General features: G+C 44.7%; 2 long non-coding RNA genes across 4 annotated transcripts; one reads left to right on the top strand and one right to left on the bottom strand.

Moving 5' to 3' along the window:
* Window positions 1-366: 366 nt before the first annotated feature.
* LOC123043584 (uncharacterized) lies at window positions 367-10,628 on the top strand. 3 transcript variants are annotated; one of them, XR_006419346.1, is made up of 9 exons: window positions 367-1,321; window positions 1,402-1,494; window positions 2,533-2,737; window positions 4,151-4,603; window positions 5,776-5,880; window positions 6,566-6,721; window positions 6,909-7,024; window positions 7,591-9,295; window positions 10,336-10,628. It is a non-coding gene; the product is annotated as an uncharacterized lncRNA (long non-coding RNA). The 3 variants fall into 3 exon arrangements; XR_006419345.1 differs by having other exon boundaries at window positions 6,566-7,024; window positions 7,591-7,821; XR_006419344.1 differs by having other exon boundaries at window positions 6,566-7,024.
* Window positions 10,629-12,138: 1,510 nt separating this feature from the next.
* Window positions 12,139-14,179, bottom strand: LOC123043585 (uncharacterized). Its single transcript, XR_006419347.1, has 4 exons — window positions 13,565-14,179; window positions 13,314-13,411; window positions 13,005-13,112; window positions 12,139-12,357 (listed from the first exon to the last, which is right to left on the bottom strand). It is a non-coding gene; the product is annotated as an uncharacterized lncRNA (long non-coding RNA).
* Between the last annotated feature and the right edge of the window lie 10,230 nt (window positions 14,180-24,409).

Here is a 24,409-nt window from a genome sequence, read left to right as displayed (position 1 = left end):
GTCCAGGTCTATCAACAGAAGACGACGCATATTTATTCCCAGCTCTTTGCAAGTGAGTTCAGTGCGCACCGACGACAGGATCACCCCGGTACTACTACCACCACCAAGCATGGTTTCATTTGCATACTACTGTCATTTTATCTATGTATGTTCACTATCACTGAACATGCTTTCATTTGCAGGCGTGCTACTATAATTTTGCTTAGGTTTTATAAAATGATTAAAATTCCAATGCTTGCTTACCGCGTCCAGTTTGCTTCATACTCCCTCCGTTCTAAAATAGATGACCCAACTTTGTACTAAACTTAGTATAAAGTTGGGTCATCTATTTTGGAACGGAGGGAGTACTTGCTAATAGAAATCAAGATATTTGGCCACCTCCTCATGTTGAACAGTAGATGTCTGATATAGATGCTCATCCGCAATCATGATTCTGTAATCAATTGTCACTACCTGAACATGCTTTCATTTGCAGGCGTGCTACTGTAATTTTGCTAAGATTTTATAAAATGATTAAAATTCCAATGCTTGTTTATTGCATCCAGTTTGCTTCATACTTTTGAATAGAAATCAAGATATTTGGTCACCTCCCCTTGTTCAACAGTAGATGTCTGATATTGATGCTTATCGGCAATCATGATTCTGGAATCAATTTTTACTACCAAATTACTCTGCCCCCTTGTCATCTCAGTACCAAACTTCTTGCACATCATGATGACACTCTTTTGCATGTTTTAAGGCTGTTTTTTCTTATCTTTTTTCTTGTCATATCAGTACCGAACTTCTTGCAAACCATAGTGTTGTCATTAGCTTCACCCCTACACTTTAAGGCATTCAGTGAATATAGCAGCGTATGTGTAGTTCGTTTCTGAACTTCGAATTGGTATGAGCCAAGTCCATTCAAAGATGCACATAGCAGATGAAGCATAATTTCAAACTAGAGCTGAGCACCGCCGGTTTCTTCCTTCTCTCTCCCGACTCCCCTCCCCCGCCTCAAACCAGCCGCCGCCTATGCCAGCGACCTCGTCGCCGTGCGCCGTTCTCCGCCCTCCCCCCACCGCCGCCGCTCCCAGCCTCTCCCCCTCTCCTCCTCCCACCCAATCTCCCTACCCGAGGCCCCAAATCGAGCAGCAGGTCAGGCCGCGGCCAGATCCACCACGGCCGCCGCGGTGCGTCCGGATCCGCGCCGTCGTGACGCGGCGGAAGTGCTCGACGGCGGCCACGTCTCCCTCGTCACTCGCGCTCCAGGAGAGGAGGAGGCGATGGCCACTGCTGCCGTTCTCGGGCGACCACGCGGCTCCTCTGCTCCGACCCTATCAAGGTGCTCTCCTCCCCCTTCTCTATCTCTCGATTCAATGCTGCTTTTGTTGCTCTATTCGTGAAGTTCCCTCTGTGCTGCAGGCCTGGAGGAGGTGCAGGAGATGCAAATCTTCGGCCCCAACAAGCTCCTGGAGGACAGCAAGTTTCTTTCCTGGGTCCAACGCAGACGCAGGGGTATGCACCACGACCTCCTCTGCTCTCTTCTCCTCCTTCCAGGTTCGGTTTGGGTGGAAGGGTGGCATAGGGGTGGTGGTTCTTGGTTTTAGTCGGTTTAAACCTGCTGCACATTTAGCTGCATTTTTTCTTTAGTTTCGTCAGTGAAATAAGAACATAAACGTGAGCCTGTTCACGTGCATGGAGTCATTTTCTGTTAAGTAGTTGTAGCTAGTCCGCCACTGCTGCACATTCGTGAGATGGCACGAAGTAGAAGCGAGTGCGGCGGATATGCATTCTGCAACTCTGCTGTGGATGAGTTTGTTATCAGTCGGAGATGCTTTCGGCAGTAGGTACATATCTGCAGGACATATCCCGTGGGTGGCTTCTAAATGATTTTGAGTCACAGGTCTGCAGCCTATTGCAGTCCAAGCTGATTTGTTACAAATCACAGGGAGAAATAAGGTGTCTTAGTACGCCAATATAATGATTGTGTATTTTATTTAAGATAAGAGTAAGTTCAGTAATTTAATTTATCGCTCACTTCTCATATACTCCCTCCGTAAAGAAATACAAGAGCGTTTAGATCACTACTTTAGTGATCTAAACACTCTTATACTTTCTTTACAGAGGGAGTACTAGTATGATAGTACTGTTGTTTAGGCATTACTGCCTTCTGGTTCTGGTGAAGACATACTGGATAATTAATGAAGTGTTAAAAAGCATCATGATCTCCACCTATAGGAGGACACGTTGAAAAATAATTTACACACGACTACTTTATAATTCACATGTGGTTATGACATCGACATTGTGCTATATTTGGTAATTGTAGGTTGGGTTCCTTGGCTTTGTTTTCCAGGCTTGCTCATTCGTGGTTTAGTTATATACTGGCTCTAGTAATTATCCATGCTATTTCGAGTATCTTATCTATACTATTACTTGTATCTTCTCAGCTATTTGGTACATTTCCTATATCATTGTGAAGTGTCCAAAAAATTCAGAACAGTTTATTACTTATCTCATGGTCACACTGTCGATTTGCCTTGCTGGTTGTAGGCAATGATGATTGATCCAGATGATGCAACGGTGTACTAAAATGGAGCGTTTACTCGCTTCTCATGGGCAAGGGAGGCAAGTAAGATATTCGTGAAGCTCCATCTCGACTACAGGCCTGGAGGAGGTGTAGGAGATGCATATCTTTGGCCACCCCAACAAGCTCCTGGACAAGGAGGGCAGCAAGTTCCTGGGGTCCAACGCAGGGGTAAGCATCGCCACCTCGTCTCTTCTCCACAGAATCCTCCAAATTCCCCCCTATGATCTAAATAGCAAGCTGTGCTGATTTCAGTAATCAAGTTGAGGCATTGTCGATTTTATTCCAACTTGCCAATTCATATATATTCAAATAGTTGAAATAATTTTGTCTAGTATATTAAAAAATATGCTACTGTGAAATATAGCAGACCACACAAATCAATTGAAAAAAGCTATGAAATAGCTCAAGGACACGTTAATTTACATAATCTTGTGTCACGACAAGAACCAACAGATTAATATTGTAAATGTCAAGCATGCTGCTGCTCGCTTATCTGTTAGCTTATCTTTTATGGTAGATATAGTATTAGTTCTGCATTATGTGCAATGGCATCTGTGAAAGCCAAATGCATGTTGATCTCGCCCTGGAGTTGCCTCGCAAATTCCTGACATGTGGTATTTAATCACATGTAAGAATAGCAGATCCCACTTTTACTGAAGTTAGGTGTACATGTATAAATTCAAGCATAAGCAGTCTGTTCACAGGAATCAGTTGTTACAACTCACAAACCAAATGAAAGAAGATTTATTTCAAGTGAGAATAGCAGCAGTATAGACGTCAAAATCGTAGAGATGATAACGCAATCAAGAAATGCACTCATTTCCCTGCTATCTGTACTGCTGATTGCCGGCCTTCTGGACTCCTTCCCTCTTGCGATCACCATTGCTGTCGTAAAAGGATGTTTCCAAGCTAGTAAAATGCAGGATAGCACATAAGGAGAATGTAAGAAATTAGTAACCCATATTAGAGAAAGATGTTATACTCAATCTTCAATATGTAGCATAGATGTACCTAAAGCATTATAACACCTTGATTAGCAACTTGTGGAATTAGCTGATTATGCTTTGTACAATAACTAATTTTAATTCTTGATTCAGTGAAAATTTAATGCTCTTTGAATGATATCTTTGTGTGATATTTATGCATTGGCAAAGACCACATTGACGTGGAGCATTTTCAGGTTGTTTTGTGTGTTCTGCATCTTGCATTTATGTGAACCCAATAGTATATCCAGGGTCTCTAAATGCTAGAGTTCTCTGTTGTCTTTATCATACTTAAGTTTTTGGCCTGGTTGGGTCCATTAGTATTTGCTTATCAACCCCTTTGGATTGATGAACATTCAAAAGATCAATTTGGTCTGGAATTTCCTGCGTGGAAGCAAAATCATATGGTCACATTCATGTATTTTCTGATATTTCAATTTAATGGGCATGATAAGAACTCGCAGAAAGCAGGAGCAAGGCATTCGCGGATTGTCTAGGAATTCAGTCTTTGGGCTGTTTATAAGGAGTACCCATTTTATTATCTTGTAATGCTTCCTGGTTTCTTAAACATTCTCACATATTCTGCAACTACTTTCAGGTGCTGAATACCCAGCGAAGGATCTTGATCTGCTGGTTTAGAATAAAACCATAGACCAACTCGGAACGACAAGGAAAATCACAATCCATCAGTCTACAACCCGCCTCATAGCAGACGCTACTAGCAAAAACGGGATCCAGGCGAGGGTTCCACAACGAAAGAAGCAACTCTCTTAATTTGATTCCGTATATGATTCTGAGAAGTTGGCAGAGAGAATTGCAAAGCTTTCTGGTGACGTGTCTGTCATCAAGGTTGGAGCGACAACCGAGACAGAGCTTGAGGACTGGCAGCTGCGGATCGAGGACGCGAAGAATGCCACTTTTGCAGCCATTGAGGAGGTCATTGTTCCCGGTGGTGGCATGATGTATGTGCACCTGTCTACCTATGTCCCTGGTGATCCAAGAAACAATCGAAGACTATGATGGGCGCCTCGGTGCCGGCATCATTCAGAAGGTAACTTGCTTAGATATCAGTGTGTTAAATGGGTTGAACTGCATCGATCTCTTCAATGGAAGCCAGTTGGTAGAAAGTTCATTTGCCATAGAACTAGCCTGATAATGGTATCTTGCATGTATGCTTACCTATACTGTTATCTATTCAGTACGTAAAATGGGCAGTGTTCTTGCTAATTAGACAAATTTATTTATTTTGACATCTCCCGTGGCCAACATTGAACTACCTAGATGCTAATATCTTCCCTGCATGGCCTTCTATTCTACTTGTAGATTGATTTCTTAATTTTCCTAATACAGTGTATCTGTTACAGTGCATCGTAGGTCATCCATAATTTGCACATGTAGTCTGGCAGAAGACCAAAAAAAATAAAAAGCTGTAGGATATGGTTCTATTTATAGGGGGCAAGATAAAAAAAGGTCATTTTGGAACTGAGCTTCGTCAACACTGATCCCTTATAGATTTTCAAGCCAATTATCATGGCTATGTAATTTTTGATCTGTTCTCAGCCACAATTTTATTCGAGATATAAGAAAGTGTGTAGAAAGTTCATACCTAAAAGACATAGCCTGGATGAGTGTCGCCAGCAATCTAGCTGGACATAAACAGCCATAGTATCATTTTTAAGTCAGCCGTTCATGCCTACAAGGTTTTTGTTTTTCTTGCCGCATGTAAGCACCCTGGGACAGGTGTCTAGTCCATGGACCACACTTTTTTATGCTTAAGAGACAAAAAGTAAGATCACTGGTTTACTTTTTACCTTCGATTAATAGGTAATCATTATATTTGTGCTTTTGATGGAAGTAATAGCAGTGCCATTGCAACTAAATGTTTCATATCGACTCCCTTTGTAAACTAATATAAGACGCTTTAAGAGTTTACAGAGGGAGTACTTAAAAATGATTTTGGCCACAAAAATCTGGTTAAATGTTTCCAAAATTGGATCCCTTATGCGGACCAACATTATTCTCTCTATTATTCTAAAATAGCATTTTACTCATATCAGTTCAATTGAGTGTTTGAGATATTGATACTGGCCTGGTGCTACATTAGAGGGAACTATCTGGATTTGAACTTCTTCTAGCTTGGTGGTCGGCTGTAACGCAACCTTGATTTCGTGCACTGCGCTGTTGTTCTAGTCTGATTTGCCATGATGTGCTTTCCTCACACAGGTACCATGATGATTCCATCGTTGATGGTGGCCATGTAGATTGCCTGATAAGGTTCTACCCAACTAGATGACTAATGTGGCGCCGAGATAAAATGGTGACTCTAAGGTTGAGATGAAACCTACTGTAACTGATATTGCTCACTGTTGTTGCCTTCAGTTGTTTGTGTCATTAGAGTTGAAACAGTTACCATTTGAGCCATAACCAACCTAAAACAAGTGGTTATCTGGTACTTCAATTGTTATTAGGAGTTGTCACTATGCTTTCCAGTAAATTGTTGATCTTGTGTATGTGTGCTGGTATATTAGGTGGCTAATCTGAAGTTACAAATTTAAAACTGGTGATTCTAAGTGTCAAGAAATCTCACTGTAAGTAATATTTCTCGTGGTTATGGCCTGGGAATTGCGAGTGCTGTTTGTAATAGTTTAGATGACAAATTTGAAGTGCCGAGTTAGAAATTATGATTCAGGCATGAGGGCGATCCAACTGTAACTCATATTGCTCATTGTTGCTGCCCTAAGTTGTGTGTGTCATCACAGGTGAAACAATTACTACTTGAACTGTGACCAAGCTAAACAAGTAGCTATCAGGTACTTAAATGTTTTGTCTTGTTATCTAGGGATGGCCAGATAGTTTCATAGAAGGCTCCATATCACAGTAAGCACATGAATTTTCAGAAGCAGAAATAAAGTGACAAAAGATGTCAGTACTACTTTGCTATGTGGCAATGATCAATGTGCTAGTTGATGTGATTCATCCATTCTGTTTATAAGTTTCTTAATACATTGTGCAGGTGACTCTAGAAGTAATGCGGAAGCAATCCGAAAGTGCAACTTACATATGTGGAAATGAAATTGGAAAAACATCGAGGGAAGTTGCAAAAGTAATGAAGCGGCGTACTGTCAAGAGCACTCTCTGTAATGAGAGAAGTTTGCGAAGTCATTGCATGGTACTCCTCCGTTCGGAATTACTTGTCTCGAAAATGGATGTATGTAGAACTAAAATACATCTAGATACATCCATTTCTGCGACAAGTAATTCCGAACGGAGGGAGTAGGTTGCAATGAGCAGTTAGCGCTTGTCATCTTGATTCTATTGAAAGGGCCAACTGTGTATGATCTTATGCTTTTTGTCAGTTCTGTAGATAATCTTGAATGTGTCGTCGATGGGAGGAAGGTTGATGCTGGTGGATATGGCTGGCTCTGGGAACAATGAAGCTGCAGGTCAAACTGGATTCGACGCCAAGATGCAGGTTGTTACCAATCCTTATAATTTTCGTATAACGCAGTTTATTTCAGTTGCCCCTTTGAAAAATGCTGCATGTAACTATTCAATTCATGTTTAAGTGCGTCAAACATATTTTCAACAACCAGTGATGTGCAACTTGCAATGCAACTATATTAGAACAGAAACCATATCAACGACAGCAGCAGTAAGCACAAAGGATTGTTTTTGGCATTCTGCAAAGAAACTCATCACTGGATTACAGATACCACTATGTTATTATTATTAAGAGGGGAAGCATTCCATTGCATCCCAGTACAGGATAGCAGCAACCCTCACTTAGGTAGGAACAACTTATATTATACCATGAGATCCACAAATTGACCTTTGCACTTTTTTGATAGTTGACTGAAAAATGCACACCTTCATCTTTCTATTTAAATAAATATTGCATTTTTTATGTTTTTGGGAACATGTCAAGTCTTGCATTTTTCTTCAACTTGTGACCCCTTAGATTTGATCTTGTCTTGATGTTTGGATTCTGTTGTGGTTTGGCACTTTTGCTGGTGATATGACTCCATCATTGTGTTGCAGACCGGAGCAGAAGTGGAAGCGGAAGCGGAAGCTGATTGCCGCCGAGTGCAGGTGGCTGACCTGGTGGTGCTCACCAACGCCTACAACTACTACTGGCTCCCAAGAGCGTAGCCACATATACGCTCCTACTGCCAACCCTACTGGTTGCCTCCTCTTCGGCCACTACTTCGACTTCCCCCGCATCGTGATGATGGCTCCACGGCGGTGGTTGGCGCCTCTTCCTCGGTTCTGGTTAGTTCCTGGTCTCCGCCCTCTCTCCCTTGTGCCTTTAGATTGTCTAGCCATCGAGCTATGGCTGATTGTCTGGTGCTGACTATCGAGCCAATGACTGTGGGATCAGTTATGTGTTCATGTTGTCTGTGGTGTCGGTCTTCCGGACAACACAATCTTGTGATTGTGATGATTTTGTTTATGAAACTGCCCATGTGCCGATTAGGCCCTTGTGCTGTTGTATGCTATTTGTTGGGGTTTGATTTTTATTTAGGATCTTGGTGTGTTACTGTCTAGGGTGTAGAACTTGATATTAAAGGAACAAGTCCGTTGCTGCACTTTTCTGCACTAGATAGGAATTGCGGCTTGCCGCACCCGGCAGCTATGCTGCCGGGTATATTTATGTTCAATCTATTTACACAACTGCCGAAGCACTTCAAGTATAAAAAATGGCAAACACAATAAAGTAAATATAGTGGTACTCCTTCAGAGAAGAGTTCGAAATAGATAATATAACATCAAAAAAAGTCACGGAACACAATCGTTCAAACCCAGCATCCAATTCACTCATTTCAAAGCTTAAATAAAAGACCGGATGGGATAGTCCATAGTTGTACAGATCCAGCGTGAGTAAATCCTCGTCAGATCCAACATTTGATTGATAAACAAAATAAAGAGGGCCTAGTAGTGATAGCACAAAGAGGCAGCATAGATATTTGAGGCATAAACAGAGGCAAAACTCCTTCAACACGGTAATGTGTGCTCGCCTTTGAGCAACGTCATCCCCGTCTATGTATCCTGAATGTTGGGGATGATAAAGCAGTTACATGTTGACATTCAAAGGCATATACATAGGTGATATCGAAGTATGCAACAGTAGATAAATAAGCTTTCTTGAGCACAATATGTATCAAATACTCTATCCGTCCGGGAAAACTTGTCCTCAGCTTAGTTCATTTATAATTTTGCAAATAAACCCTTATCCTTTTAATTCTCTTGCTAATCAACCCGTCTTCCACCCCCGTCGCCCGCGGGCACTGCGTGCCCCAGCCACCGTCTCCCCTGTCGCCGCGGGGCACCGCGCGCCCCAGCCGTCGTAGAGCTCAGCTTGCACCACAGCTGCCAACTTGCACCCCTGCTTACCTGCGCACACGGAGGCGAGGTTCCCCCCGCCCACCTGCTCCTCTGCGGTGACACCTCGACGGACTGCAGCTGCACGGCTGACGGGCAGAACCTCCTTGTCGTCCTCCTCGAGTCACCAGCACCGCCGCCCACCTGCGCAGCTGCCACAGAGGTGACCACCACCGCTCGCAGGGCCTGCGCCGTCCGCTTCGGCCGTCGGCACGTTGTCTTTCGCCACTCCGGCCTCTTCTGTTGTTTCCATCTTCCTCTGCCTCTGTTGCTTCTGCTAGTGGTGGTGCAGCTCCCGATCTTCGTCCAGGTGGCCCCAATCTTCTTATTCGTCCAGGTGACCCCGGCTCTGCTGCTGTTGAAGGTACCAGCGCCCCTCCCAGAAATTGCTGTCATATGGACAAATTGATGTGAGATTGTTTGGATAACATCATTGTAGATCAGATTGATGTGAAATTGATTTGAATTAGATCACCAGTGGATCATCCAGTTGGATTAATTGGATGTTTGTTCTGTAATTTGATGAGCGCCTAAACTGAATTGTATATCCTGTATAGTGACTGTAATTTGGAGTAGTGGCTGTAATTTGGATTAATTGGAGTAACCTGGATTAATTGGAGTAACCAAATGTTCAGTCTAAGCTAAGAATTAATGGACTGGGTTGACTAACTAAACTTGAAAACTGCATTAGATACGATTCAGTATGTTTCAGAACTTCAGATTCAGTAAATAAAAATGGAGTATAGCATTGGTTACATCCTCATCTTCTTGCATCTTGATTCAGTAAGCTTCAGAACTTTAGATTGGTTCTTGTTAGCTTGGTTGCAGCTCCATTTTGCCCTGCTCCTACTGTTAGTTCAGTAAGTTTCAGTAAGAATGGAGTATATTTTCCTGGTTGAACCAAGTTCAGACAAAACAGGACAAATTGCATTCAGTAAAGCAAAGTTTTGAATAAATTTTTGTCAAACAAGAGGACACATCTATCACCACGTGCTCTTGGCTGAACCAAGGTCACCACAGGGTGTGATTGGAATACAAGAAAAGAAAAGTGTGTCTATGGATGACACATCACACAGAATGGTAACCTACGGGCCATTAGTTACATATATGCACCTTCAAGCGGCACATAAATCAAAGAAGAAACTATCTGGTTCCAGTTTACAATTTTTTAGTACTGTAAATGTATTATCTAGGAGTAGAATTTTTTTTTCATTTTTGGAAAAAAAGGTCAACCTGACCAGTCACTACTTCGCAGATTAGAACAAGCAAAAAGAAGGAGGCATGACAGTTTTAATCAAGAACCAAATCTTAGACCATTGATAACAAAACAAATTACTTGAAGAAAAAATAAGAATATGAGAAAATTATTTCTGTTAATAGCCTCTTCAACTTTGATGCTTGCAGCCTACAACATCTGAACCGTACAGTGCCAGCTAGCTCAAACAAGATGCAAATCAACATATTGTGGACTATATTTCTACAGTTGTATGGAACAAGGGAGCTGGGATGATTATGCATGTACTAATTCAGTCACTGATCATGTACTGATTGCCAATAAATGTATTACTGGCAATAATTTGATGCCAACCTACATGAGTTACCAATTTTCTACTGATTAAGTTGGAATTATTTGATGCCAGTATGCACAGCAAAGCAGACATCTAAATCACTTCACAACATCCACAATTATCCCCAAAGATTAACAATGCCTACACCATTATAACTGAATTTTCAGTTTGGACAGTTTTTGTCAAACTAACAGTGTAAACTGAATTTTTGACAACTCTGTTGTAGCAAATGTGAAGTCCCATATGAGTTACGAAAGGAAAGTGAGCTTTGGGTATAATCGTGTATAGACGCGAAGCAATCCGGCAAGGCAAACCAAAACTCATGGAAGAAATCGAAACAGAGGATGTACCCACCTTGCGAGTGGAAGAATCAATCACACCAGATCCAATCCCTTGCAAGCTGAAGACGAGGACGACGCGGCAACCTGAGACCAAGGGCCAACCTTAACCCTAATCAAAATGTATTTCACAAAACCAAGCAGAAAATCAAGAGCCCAACTGATGGGCAACCATTTCTCATTTTTGAGACTTCACAACAGTTGGCCACATCGTTAATTCATAAAACAGAAGAAATCTCCTTAACATTTTAGTTCATGACATAATAGAACTACCAGCAAGTTATTGACACTTGACTAATGACTGCACCTTAGAGATATATGATTCCATCATTATATTAACAAATAAAATTGAACTCCCTACATGTTATCTGGTTGAGCTAAGCCTAGAACATGAACACCATGACATTAACAAATAAAATAAAGTTCCTGAATAAAATCTGACTAAGCTAAGCTTTGAACATGAATGCTTCACCAATTTTAATCTGAAATAAGAAGAAAAAACTGAGAATCAATATATATTTTAAACATAGAAACTTAAAGTTAACTAAGTTTTAACAGATTGGATATTATAAAAGCTTGTACTGTTGATTTGGAACAATTAGCCAAATTAAATTGAAGGAGTCAACTTTCTCTATAAAGTTTCCATATTGGACTGCTTTGCTAATGCCCCAGTCTTGTCGAATTTAGACACGAGCAAGTCTAGTGCAGTTGGAGAAACTGAATAAGAAGAGCATTGTGCAGCTGTGACGCATCAATTTTACCACTTCGGTCACGGTCAAACCTCTCAAATATAGACTGCACAAAAACAACAGGAAATGGACATGCAATAGATGTGTACATGAGCTGAAAACAACATCGAAGACTATAAGAGTATATAAAACCTGTAACTGGCAGCCACAAAAAATTTGTCTTTTCTGCCGAACAGACCAGTTCGCTCTCACCAGTTTGCACTCAATGATTCAGATGTGGTTGCCGACGAGCTGCAAACTTGTACCAAGAAAAATGATCATAGTTGCTAGCAGATTCTATGATACCTCGACAAATATTAGCTCTGTATGAAAAAATTAAGGGGGGCGTAACAGAGCTAAATTTCTATATCCAGATATTAAAAAGAAACATACAACAATAATTGACTGTAACTCATTTTTTATAATTGCTTTAAGGAATTGCAACTTTCGCGCACACAAATTGAGAAGAACATAAGATGGTGTCTGGATGATGGACATAAAAACAAGTTTAAAAGCTAACAATGCTAAGGTACCAGATACATGAACTTTGCTCTAACAAACGTTTTGAAAAACACCTAGTAAGTGTGAACGTAAGCAAAGAACACTCCTATCAAAATAGTGTACCAAAATTTGCAATTAATCAAATGTGTTCAAGCAACCAAAGGGCGATTTTAATTGTATAAACATGGTGTCAAGACTCACTGGAGGGAACATGTGGCGTCAATCGAGGTGAAGAAACAAACATCACCAATTCAGTTAGCATGAGCCGTAAGTGTAGAGCACTCATCTTGGCTGTTAGAAACAACAAAATAGAGAGGTTAACTATAAGTAGAGGAAACAATTCTGTAGCATAAGAACCTACTTTCTTTGAGATTCCAAATCTGTTTTTTTGTGGCAATACAATTCTAAGGCCGTAAATAAAAAAATATTATACTATTGTCTGGTCAGTGTAAGATCTATGTTGAATAGGTTGAAGTTCTGTCCGTACTACAAATCTCCACTTTTTGGGAAGCAGCAAACTTGGAATCACCAATGAAGATTCAAACAGGAAGACAACTGCATATTTGACTTTCATAAAAGCACTTCCGTATTTTGACCATTCATATATATCAAGTATATACACCATCGACTCAATTTCAGTCTTCTTTAATCTCTAACTGAAGCAAATGACAGAAGCTTAAGCTTAAGCATCTACACACACAGAAAATGCAAAACAAATCTCACATAAAACGGGCCCAAGTCAGATATGTTTCTGATAGGAAACAATAACCATAGGTAAATACATGCATTATTCTCCTGTCAGAAGGTACTTAGTTGTACTCCAAGTGGTACTGGGACATGAAACTAAGCCATTGAAATTTTCGAAATAGAATAGATGATAACACCAGTGTAGGCCATGAACAAAAATACAAAGAAGAACATAATCAAGCATAACCCACCTCCGCCGAAGCAATGGTTGATCAACAGCAGGAACCTGAACCTCGTGATGCTAGACCATATATCTATGGTTACCCTTTTATTTCCCCTGTCTAACCAGAAGTAGTTATCTGGAAAAAATAGGGAGGCAAACTTCAACAAATCAGTTCTTAGTAATTATAGAATGCCCTGTATGAAAGGAAGTAAAATCAAGCATGTATGTGCTCTAACTTTCATAACTGCTAGTAAACCCAGTAACTAACTTTATATACCAGAGTGTACGATTCTCAAGTTTAGCTGGAGAGACAAAAACAGGGATAGAGAGCGTGCACCTGAAACCTGACGGAGTTTGCTTGGGCGTCCCTCTCAATGGCCAACCTAGAACATAATCATCAACCATGTGCGCCTCCCCCATGCACTCCGCAAGCATCTAAAAAATAGAATTGACATCAGCCATAAATCACAAGTTCTTGGCAAAGAAAATAGAACCCTACAAACAAGCCAGTGTTTTCAAATTAAGTTTGGCAACAGACACAACTTTAAATCATTAGTAAGCAAGTATCAAAAGGTCAATGGTAGAGACCGCAACCCCAGCGCTGAGCAACCATCCAAAGCAGCCCTACATAGCAGCAGCACCGGCGCAAGAACGGCGACGACGCGAGCGCAACAGACAGCAAGCTCATAACAAAGGAGAGGACAACCACCCAAGGTGTGGAGGCGGCTCACCACTATTATGTGCAACAAACCTTAACTGGCCAACATCTAAAATAGTTGCCATATCGGCAAGGAAGGAACAACCAACACAAAGACACATTAGTTTGTCCATACACATGTAAATAAAACAAGCTGAGAAGGAATTAACAAGCTATAGAAGTACATGTAGCCATTCGGAGAAAACAACTGCCTAGCACATAGAACTAAAGATGCATGGTGTTAGACTAAGTATATATTAGATATACGTGTTGTAACACAACTTGTATTTGTACGGTTCCCTCTTATAAATATATGACAGCCGTACCCACCAAGGGTATCGAGCATTGTTCCAAACCCTAATACGTTTTAACATGGTATCAGAGGACGCGTTCGATCCGCGTCACGCTTCCGCCTCCTCTGCTGCCGTCGCGCCGCCTCTCTCCACTCTGGCGATGGAGTCGCCGTTCCTGGCGTCGCCTCCACTTGCCTGGGCCTGATCTACTGCGTCGGGATCACATCCTCCCGCGCCACATCGATCGCCCGCCATGTTGCCGCCGCCTCGGTCGCCTGCTGCGCCTCCGATCGCGGCCGCCCCGATCCAGTCGCGGGGCACGCCTCCACCACCGGCCTCCTACGACGCCAATGGGCAGGCGGCCTACGGTGGTCTTCTGGCCCCGGCCCCGTACCACGATGCGGCCAGGCCCTATGGCGTTCCCATCCAGGCGCCGTACGGCGGCCCGTACCCGGCGCCCTACCTCGCGCCGTCGGCTGCGTCGTATGCGCTGTATTTTGCTACAGCCCCGACGTCCTACGCTGCTGCCCAGCCGTACACCGCTCCTCCTGCGCTCCCGTATGGTGCGCACTCCTCGGCGGCTTACGGCCATCATCAACAACCATCGGCCGAGGCACTAGTCCCGTATAGGGCTGTTCTGCCGCCTGGTCCATCGCCTGATCTGTCGCTCTCCGCGCCGATGGCCGAACCAGGGCCGTTTCACTTCGCCCATCTGGTGACGGTGAAGCTTTCTGCTGATAACTATCTCCTGTGGCGCGCTCAAGTGTTGCCGCTGATGCGGAGCCACTACCTTGAAGGATATGTTGATGGCTCCCTGCCGTGCCCTCCGGCTATGGTTCCGGTGCCCTCGTCTCATGGTGGCTCTGTCATGGTCCCCAACCCTGCTCATCGTCGGTGGACTGCTCAAGATCAAGCCATCCTGGGTGCTATTCGGTCGTCGCTCACTCCACCCGTGGCTGGCATGGTTGTCTTTGCCGCCACGTCGACGGATGCATGGACCATGCTTGACTCCAGCTTCTCCTCACAGTCGCTCGCACGTTCGTCTGCTATACGCAATCAGCTGGGTGAGGTCAAGAAGAATGATCTCTCTGTCACTGCTTTCTTCAACAAAGTCAAAAGCTTGGCCGATACGCTGTCCTCCATTGGGAAGCCGCTCCGTGATGAGGAGTTTACTTCATTCATTCTTAATGGGCTGGACGAGGATTATGACTCTCTGGTTGAAAATGTCAACGGGCGTGACACGCCGATGCCACCCCGTGACCTCTACGCCTGCCTCCTTAACACGGAACAGCGGCTTGCTTCTCGTCGCTCTGTCGGAGTCTACACGGAGGGCCCTTCTGTGAATGCTGCTCTTCGCGGAGGTGCCCGTGGTGCCAAGCAGAAGCCACCGCCGCCCTCGAGCAACCAGCCTTGTCCGCCCGCTCCCGCTCCTCCAACGGCCGGTCGCAAGCGACTTCACTGCGAGGCGTGTGGTGGTGGTGTCAAGTGTCAGCTTTGCGGTATTGAGGGGCACTTGGCGTCTCGGTGCCATCGTCGGTTTAAACGTGATTTCCTTGGCATCGAGAACAATGGGAAGGGCAACGAGAAGCAAGTTGCTCTTGCCACACAGGAGCCCGGGTTCACTCCTTCATACTCTGTGGACCCTGCCTGGTACATGGACACAGGCGCCACGGACCACTTGACGAGCCAGCTTGACAAGTTGGCCACTCGACAGCCCTACACCGGCCATGATCAGGTTCGCACTGCCAATGGATCAGGTATGCCCATCTCACATATTGGTCAGGCATCTCTTCTTTCTCGTACCACTAAAACCTTGCGTCTCCTTGATGTCCTTCGTGTTCCTTCAGTCACACATAGTTTACTCTTGGTTCCTAAATTAACTCTTGACAACAATGTGTTTGTTGAGTTTCATCCTTTTCATTTTTTTGTTAAGGATCGGGACACGAGGGACGTTCTTCTTAGTGGTCGAGCTCGCGACGGCTTATATGCGCTTGATGTGCCACAAGTGCCTGATGTGCCACGAGTATCTCAGGTGTTCAGTGGTGTGCGGGTGTCGTCGTCGCAGTGGCATTCCCGCCTTGGCCACCCTGCCACTCCCATTGTGCGCCATGTGCTTCATCGTCATCGTCTTCCTGTTGAGTCCAGTAATAAGGAGTTTCTAGTTTGTGATGCCTGTCAACAAGGCAAGAGTCATCAGTTGCCCTTTTCTGTATCAAGTCATGTTGTCAAGGCTCTTCTTGAACTTGTGTTTTCCGATGTGTGGGGCTATGCCCAAACCTCTGTTAGTGGGCACAACTATTATGTCAGTTTCATAGATGCTTTCAGTCGCTTTACTTGGCTTTATCTTATTAAGCGCAAATCTGATGTGTTTCATGTTTTCATGCAATTCCAAGCACATGTTGAATGGTTATTCAAGCACAAAATTATTCATGTTCAGTCTGATTGGGGAGGTGAATACCGTAATCTTAGCACCTTCTTTCAGAAGCTTGGTATCTCACATCATGTGTCTTGTCCTCATACACATCAGCAGAATGGTGCAGCTGTGCGTAAGCACCGTCATATAGTTGAAACTGGGCTAACACTTCTTGCACATGCCTTTGTCCCGTTTCGGTTCTGGAGCGATGCCTTTGTTACTGCTTGTTTTTTGATAAACAGGATTCCCACACGACTTCTTCACATGAAGTCCCCTCTAGAAGTGTTGCTTCAGGAAACTCCAGATTACTCCTTTCTCAAAGTGTTCGGTTGTGCGTGTTGGCCACATCTTCGCCCGTACAATAAGCATAAACTTGAGTATCAGTCGAAAAAATGCGTGTTCCTCGGATACAGTCCTCTCCACAAAGGTTACAAATGTCTCCATGTTCCATCAAACCGTGTTTACATTTCCCGTGATGTTGTGTTTGATGAGACTGTCTTCCCTTTTTCCACGCTCACGTCGCCCACTGACACTCCTGTCGCCGAGTTGCACTCGTTTCCAGTATTGCCTGACCAGTTTGTAGATGCTGCATACTCTCCTTTGTTGTTGCCTAACCACGGTGTAGGTGCTGGACGAGGTGCCCGACTGGAGCTGCTTGATGATGATGGTGCGCCACCTACGCCAGCTGTTGCTACGCCGGCTGCACCCGCTGATACGACGGCCTCCGCCGACGTTGATCACACGTGCATGCCCCATGCATGTGGATCCGCTGGCATGCCCGCGTCGCCTGGGCTGGCTGCCCCGGTGGCCTCGACGCCTGGGCTTGCGGCCTCGCAGTCGCCTGGGTCAGCTGACCCCGCGGCTCGGTCCCCTGGGCCGGTGGCCTCACCGATCGAGGATGCATGCATGTCTCATGCACGTGGGCTCGCTGAAGCGCCCGTGTCGCCCGGTGCGCTCGTGTCGCCCGGTGCACTTGTGTCGCCTGGTTCCTTGTCGCCACCCACGCCTGGCCATTCTTTGTCGACAACTCCAGGCCAGGTGCTGCGCTTGACTGTGCCGCCAGACGCACTCGTTGACTCACCTGCAGGCGCGCCCTCTTTGCCACTCTTGGACAGTAGCTCTCCTGTGGTGACAGCTCCATCACCACCTCCGCCTGTCGTCCTGCGTCCTCATACTCGCAGCAAGAGTGGCATCTTCCAACCGAAGAAGCGCACTGACGGGACTGTCGCGTGGCTTGCAGCATGCGTGGCGCATGCTAAGGAAGATCCTATGACTGAACCACGACACTTTCAGGCAGCACTTCGCATTCCACATTGGCGTGTTGCTATGGAGCAGGAGATCCATGCTCTTCAGCAGAACAACACTTGGCGTCTGGTTTCACCTCCATCTGGTGTCAATATCATTGATTCTAAATGGGTATTTAAGGTGAAGAAACATGCTGATGGCTCCATTGAGAGGTATAAGGCACGCCTGGTTGCAAAGGGATTCAAACAACGGTATGGCATTGATTACGAAGACACATTCAGTCCTGTTATTAAACCAACTACTATTCGTGTTCTTCTTTCCTTGGCTGTTACTCGAGGATGGTCACTTCGACAGCTTGACGTTCAGAATGCTTTTCTCCATGGAGTTCTGGAAGAAGAGGTCTATATGCGTCAGCCGCCGGGGTTTGTTGATCCTGATCAGCCACATCATTTGTGTCATTTTGTCAAGGCTCTCTATGGGTTGAAGCAGGCCCCTCGTGCATGGCATGCATGTCTTGGAGCTGCTCTTCGCGCGCATGGTTTTGTGCCTTCTACAGTGGATACGTCTCTGTTTATTCTTCAGCGGCCTGAGGTGACTATGTACATTCTGGTCTACGTCGATGATATCATTCTTGTCAGTTCATCTGCTGTTGCTACGGACCGGCTTGTGTCGTCTCTTGGTGCTGAGTTTGCTATTAAGGATCTTGGGAGACTCCATTATTTCCTGGGTTTGGAGGTGCTTCATTCCGATGGTGGTCTGGCCCTTTCTCAGAGGAAGTACTCTCAGGATCTTCTACGTCGTGCTGGTATCTTGCAGTGCAAGGTTGCCACGACTCCTATGTCTGCCACAGATAAGCTGACAGCTCTTGATGGTGACTTGCTCTCTCCTGAGGATGCTACAGAGTATCGCAGTATTGTTGGTGGGCTGCAGTACTTGCTCATTACTCGACCAGACATATCTTTTGCGGTCAACCGTGTGTGCCAGTACCTTCATGCACCTTGTGGACCTCACTGGTCTGCTGTTAAGCGCATCTTGCGCTATGTTCGTCACACCGGTTCATATGGTCTCTCGGGCTGCATCTTCTGGACTGATCTCAGCCTTTTCTGATGCCGATTGGGCTGGTTTTCCTGATGATCGGCGATCCACGGGGGGACATGCTGTGTTCTTTGGACCTAACTTGATCACCTGGCAAGCTCGCAAGCAAGCTACAGTGTCCCGGAGTAGTACTGAAGTTGAGTACAAAGCAGTTGCTCATGCCACAGCTGAGATCATATGGGTGCAGTCATTACTTCGAGAGTTGAAGGTCTCTCCCACTCAGTCGTCTGGCCTTTGATGTGACAACATCGGTGCCACATATCTTTCATCTAATCCGGTGTTTCATGCCCGAACGAAGCACATCGAAGTTGACTATCATTTTGTCAGGGAACGCGTTGCAAAGAAGCTTCTTCAGATCAAGTTTGTTTCTTCTAAGGATCAGCTTGCTGATATCTTCACTAAACCTTTGCCCTTGCCTTCTTTTGAAGGATGTCGACGCAATCTTAACCTTCTGAGTATTTCAGGACATAGTTAAGATTGAGGGAGGGTGTTAGACTAAGTATATATTAGATATACGTGTTGTAACACAACTTGTATTTGTACGGTTCCCTCTTATAAATATATGACAGCCGTACCCACCAAGGGTATCGAGCATTGTTCCAAACCCTAATACGCTTTAACACATGGACGGGCAAAAAAAATTGAATCACCGGTGCGTACCTCCCAGACGACGACACCTCTCGAATCAGACAAACCTGTCTAGGAGGCGATGATGTTACAACCAACGGCGAGCAAGACCTGCAAAATAATAGATCGAGCCTACACATCAGCCCATGCTCAAAGAAGCCAGAACAACTGGGAGAAGGCATATTGAGGAAGAGGAAATGGAAACATATCGTCTGAGGAGAATGGATACGGCAGCGCCACCCTCTCCTCAACTGAGACTTCTCCACAAGCCGGATGGTGGGGTTACGACAGTAGGGAAGGAGAGGAAGGGAGCCAGGGAGGGGATGTGAGAAATTACCTTTGCCATGAGGAGCCACAGGTCGTCCTCGTCACCTATCCCGCTCCGCCGCGGATCCGCGTCTCCGGCGCCGATGCCTAACCACTGCCCACCCTCGTTCCCATCTCCCATCCTCTTCTTTGATGCAACATCAAATTAGAAGATCCTCGGGCAGATCAATCTCTTAACCCACTCTAACATCTCCCAAAGATTAATCTCAAACTACATCCAAATTCCGTAGTGCTCATGCCCAAATTCCACAAAACATCTTAAGTACAGTAATACACATTGTAGCAAACCGACTGGACGACTTTAGTTTGAACAATGGACCAAACAATTCAGCAGTAACAACATACAACTACAGTAAAGCAGGGCATAATTCAGTTCTAATCTGCATGGCTGAAACTTCTCCAATTTTGGTCCTAATCTGTAGGTATACAACATGCATCAGTGACCACGGAGCATACGGCCACAGTGAAGCAGGGGTGTAATTCAGTTCAGGCCAGTCGCCAGGCAGAGCAAAGTGGGGAATAAACGCACGAACCTGTTGAGCAGCGAGGCGGACTTGGCCCAGAAGAAGAGGATGACGGCGAGGAGGAGGACGGCATTGGAGAGGACCGACGCGAGGCTGTACCCGGCGTGCTCGAAGAGGAACCACACGAGCATGGCGTCCCCCGCGAGGCGTTCCTCCGCCTCCAGAGGAGCGGGTCGGTGACTGGGGCGAGGAGCGGCGAGGCAGGGTCAGTCAGCCTCGCGGAGGGAGCGGGCGCAGCGCGCCGTCCTTGCCGCCGTCGCCCCTGGAGGGAGCGGGCGCGGGCGGAGCGGAGGGAGAGGAAGGAAGAGGACGCGGAGGCGAGATGACGGCGGTGTGGGGCTGGCCCTGGATGGGAGCGGGGCAAGGAGGCGCGGGCGGGGGGAAGAGTAGAGGAGGCGACGGCGGAGCGAGCGAGGGAGGAGGCGGCTGCAGGAGCGAGCGAGGGAGGAGGTGGCTAGGTCTGAGCGAGCGAGGGAGGAGGTGGCTAGGTCTCCGTCAAAGGAGCGTCCCCCTTTTATACCCCCACTACGCGAAATTACCGAAATGCCCTGGTGGGGGCACGATATTTACATTATGTTGCCATTGGAATTTTATCAGACGGCTCACAGTGATCTGGTAAATATCCGACGCCTCACGTGAGCCGAGCCCGAGATCCGACGGCAGGAATCGCATCAGGAAAACGATTGGACGGTCCAGAATCCAAACGCACGGGAGAGCTCCATTTTGGTCTGGACTCTAACAAGGGGATGCTATGACAGACACCCTGTATAGACGCCATTTGAAGAATTTTATGTTTACCTTGGTCTGCTTGTATGAAGTGTGAATGAGATTTGAGCAATCTGCTATTGGTTTTAGCAAATTTGCATTTATTTGCAATTTGGCAATGGTTTATAGATTTCGTTTACTTGATAGCAAATTGGCAATGTTTCAACTGCATTTTGCGACAAGTTTTTGGTATTTTGCAACTCACAGGTCCTTGCTGGTCTGTTATACATTCTAATGGATTACTTGATTGAATCATCAATATCATGCCCATTCAAAAGTATTGAGTGTATTAATAAATCCTATTGATAATATCCGATAAGTAGAAATGGACAGACATCTTCTATGCTTTCAAATGCCTCTATTAGGTAGATGCAGTAGTTGAACAGATGAGTGCTTCTTTTATTTTGTTCAGAGTACCCATGTCTCACTCCCCTGGAGAATTGCTTGAATGTATTGTTTATAGCATGTGTATCCATAAGCACTCATTTATTTATTAATTTTTTGTTGATTATATCCTATAGAAAGAATTGAGAAGCCCTCGTGTCCGAGAATTTCTGATCATGTGTTGTTTCCTTCTGTGTGAGTAACCTTGCATGATGATGATGATGCTGGTCAACACTTTCGTGAGTCTCGTGCTTTCCACGGTGCATTCCTTGCGGACCATCTTCTCTTATCGAGTAAGTCACTGAGAAATTCTTGTGGTCTTGCTGATGAATGATCTATTTGATTTTCCAAATGGCTTAGTAAGATTGACGTAGTTCAAAGTTTGATGCTTTTTTTCTCGAATTAAATCAATTTTTTCATATTTGATCACTATAGTTTACTTGCGCTGTGTAATATGATTTCTCTGCTAACTTCTGTAATGGTTGCTTTCTTGATATAGTATATATGGTCATGCACAATCTTGATACTACAATAAATTAGTATTTGCCCCCCTCCCTTGCTCTTTTAATATCAATTCATCTGCCTCATCTTTTTCCTTGTACCTAGTGTAGCATCTTCACCCCGTCTAAATATTATTTTTTACATCTTCACCCTGTCTATACAATTTTAGATTGGCCATAACTAGAGATAGATAAAGAGTAGGTTGCTGGAAGTTGAATGCCTGTTCACATGCTTGTCCTATTTTCCTGTTACTAGCTTGATAATGCACTAGTAATTCCCCGCTGAACAATAAGCTAGCTTGATAATGTGCATACTCGTGTATGCCAAATATTCTTTTTTTAATCATTCATTCATTTGTCATTGCATTTCTCGATTATAGTGTGCATATGAGCTACCTGTTGGCTTTCTATCATGCTACTATTGTGCTGGGTTGTGGACTTTGGTTCATGCTGCAATGTCAATGGTTAATTATATGGTTCCCGGTAATGTCCCGATTAATTTGTTGCCATCTCTATATTGGTTGTGGTGGTCGGAGTTGTTGTATGGGCCTGTGGTGTTTCCTTGTATTTCATGTGATTCGTAGCAACGCGTTATGCTGTCGAAATTTCTAATGAAAATTCGCCTGACTTCCTTCTGTATTTTGTACCAGCTCTCTACTTCTTCTCACATGATCACCATAATACTGAAATTTGTTTCTACATAACAGGGTTCTAAGAAATTGCTTCATATATGGGGAGATACCTGCTTACCTTGGTCAAATGCAGTATCTGAAACTATTGTAAGTAGTACTGTTACCTATAGTCCTTCACGCCTTCTCAGTATAGGCTGAAATGAAAAATCTATATTCTTGTACTAGCGTTCCGTCATGGCAGCGTCCTGCCCGGCTTGGTCACTTCGTCCCGAGGTCGATGGCTGGTATGGCGCCATGGTGCAGCCCCCACAACGTGTACAGCATCGGCTACAAATGTCACAGGTGACTCCTTCCTCTGGTCCTCAACCGCTACAAATGAATCTCTGAGTGTGCGTGCCTTTAGGTTGCAGTCAGCTTGTCCAAGTTATGCTTCCATTACCAAAATGATTTCTTTACTGTAAACAAGGTCTGGTTGTTGACCTTGAATATCTGCGTCATGTAGCAATTAAACTGGTGTTAGAAAGTTTATATGCAGATGTAGTGGCATGGGATGTGATTTAGTATATCATACTTCTATTTTCGTCGGTTTTGTTCTATTGTTTGTTTGTGTCTCATTACTATTTTGAATGTAACATTATTGAATCACTCCAAAGAAGGGAGAGTGAAAAATTATACGAGTTTTGGACAATGTACTGCACATCTTGTTTACTTATGGGAGATACAAATGCCCGTGTTTCTGCTAAGTTAAGAATCAAAGAGTGAGATCATCGTAGCTTTACCGAATGAACATAAACTTGCTGTAACCTCAATCACACTGTCACAACAAAAAAGGTTTCTTTCTCCACCGCCGCCTCTTAATGTAACTGCTGGATCTCTTCCATTTGATTTGATTCTTTCTTGCATGAAAGGATTGCTTGGCTCTTCACCTGATCGCACTAACTGAAAGGATTTCTCATTGGTGAATGTAGAGTAAATAATGAGTTAATGATAGAATATGTGAAACTGAAAGACCTGACTCTGTTCTTGGAATTTTACAGGACAATTATAGCGAAAGGAGAAAAAAAGATCTGGAAGTTGCGGCAGTTTGGCGACAACCATGGCATTCGTGATCGCCCCTTCCTAGGTTCTGGCTAGTCCCTGGACTCGTCTCTCCTTGTGCCCAGCCATCGTGCCGAGGCTGTGTTGTCATTCTAAGCCTTTGTGTTGTCATTCTAAGCCTTCAAGCCGTGGTAATTTGGTCCTTGTATTTGTCTGCATGTGCCACTGGTTTTCTGTTGCTCCACTCAATACTATGTTCATCGTCTTTGGATGAAGATATTAAGAGCTCCTCTAATCTTTCTTGTTTTCCTTGCAGCCGCACAACTTTTGTGTAAGTGTGGAGTTTGATGGTTATCCTGTTGTGGTCTCATCTTTCCTGCATTTCTCCAACCTGGTGGCCATCATGGTCATGGTCTGCGACTTTGTTATGTGGGCTGCTGCTGGCGTGTTGATGTTGAGCATCAGCTACAACTCCAAAACGTAAGTTCTTTGTTTCGTCTATCTATCATGCTCTGGCCGCAACTGAAAGTGATTCTTGTGGCGATGATGTCATAGTGTGCTCTCAGCCATCGAATTGGGGCACTGGAACTTGGTTGTAAAGTTATGCCTCGAAAGTGTTGTAGTTTCTTCCATTTCTTGCTGTACATACACATCTTCTTGTGAGTAAAGTGTTTTAACTCCGAGTTGCGTGTTCTTTTCTCTGTTTTCGGTCACATCCCTACTCTACCCAATGCTTCGTGGTGCCTGCCATCGTGTCAAGGCCATGTTGTGATCCTGGCCTTTGAGCTATGGTATTTGGTATTCTCTAGGGTAGGGCATGGCTTGTGGGTTGGTCATCTGGACATACATGCTTTGTGTGTGCGCACGCGTGCACCAAGGTTTTCGAGTCGACG

The sequence above is a fragment of the Triticum aestivum genome, chromosome 2B (assembly GCF_018294505.1).
Source record: "Triticum aestivum cultivar Chinese Spring chromosome 2B, IWGSC CS RefSeq v2.1, whole genome shotgun sequence".
Classification (NCBI taxonomy): Eukaryota; Viridiplantae; Streptophyta; class Magnoliopsida; order Poales; family Poaceae; genus Triticum; species Triticum aestivum.
Note: the sequence above shows the minus strand (reverse complement) of the source record. Positions and strands in the feature narration are given on the sequence as shown.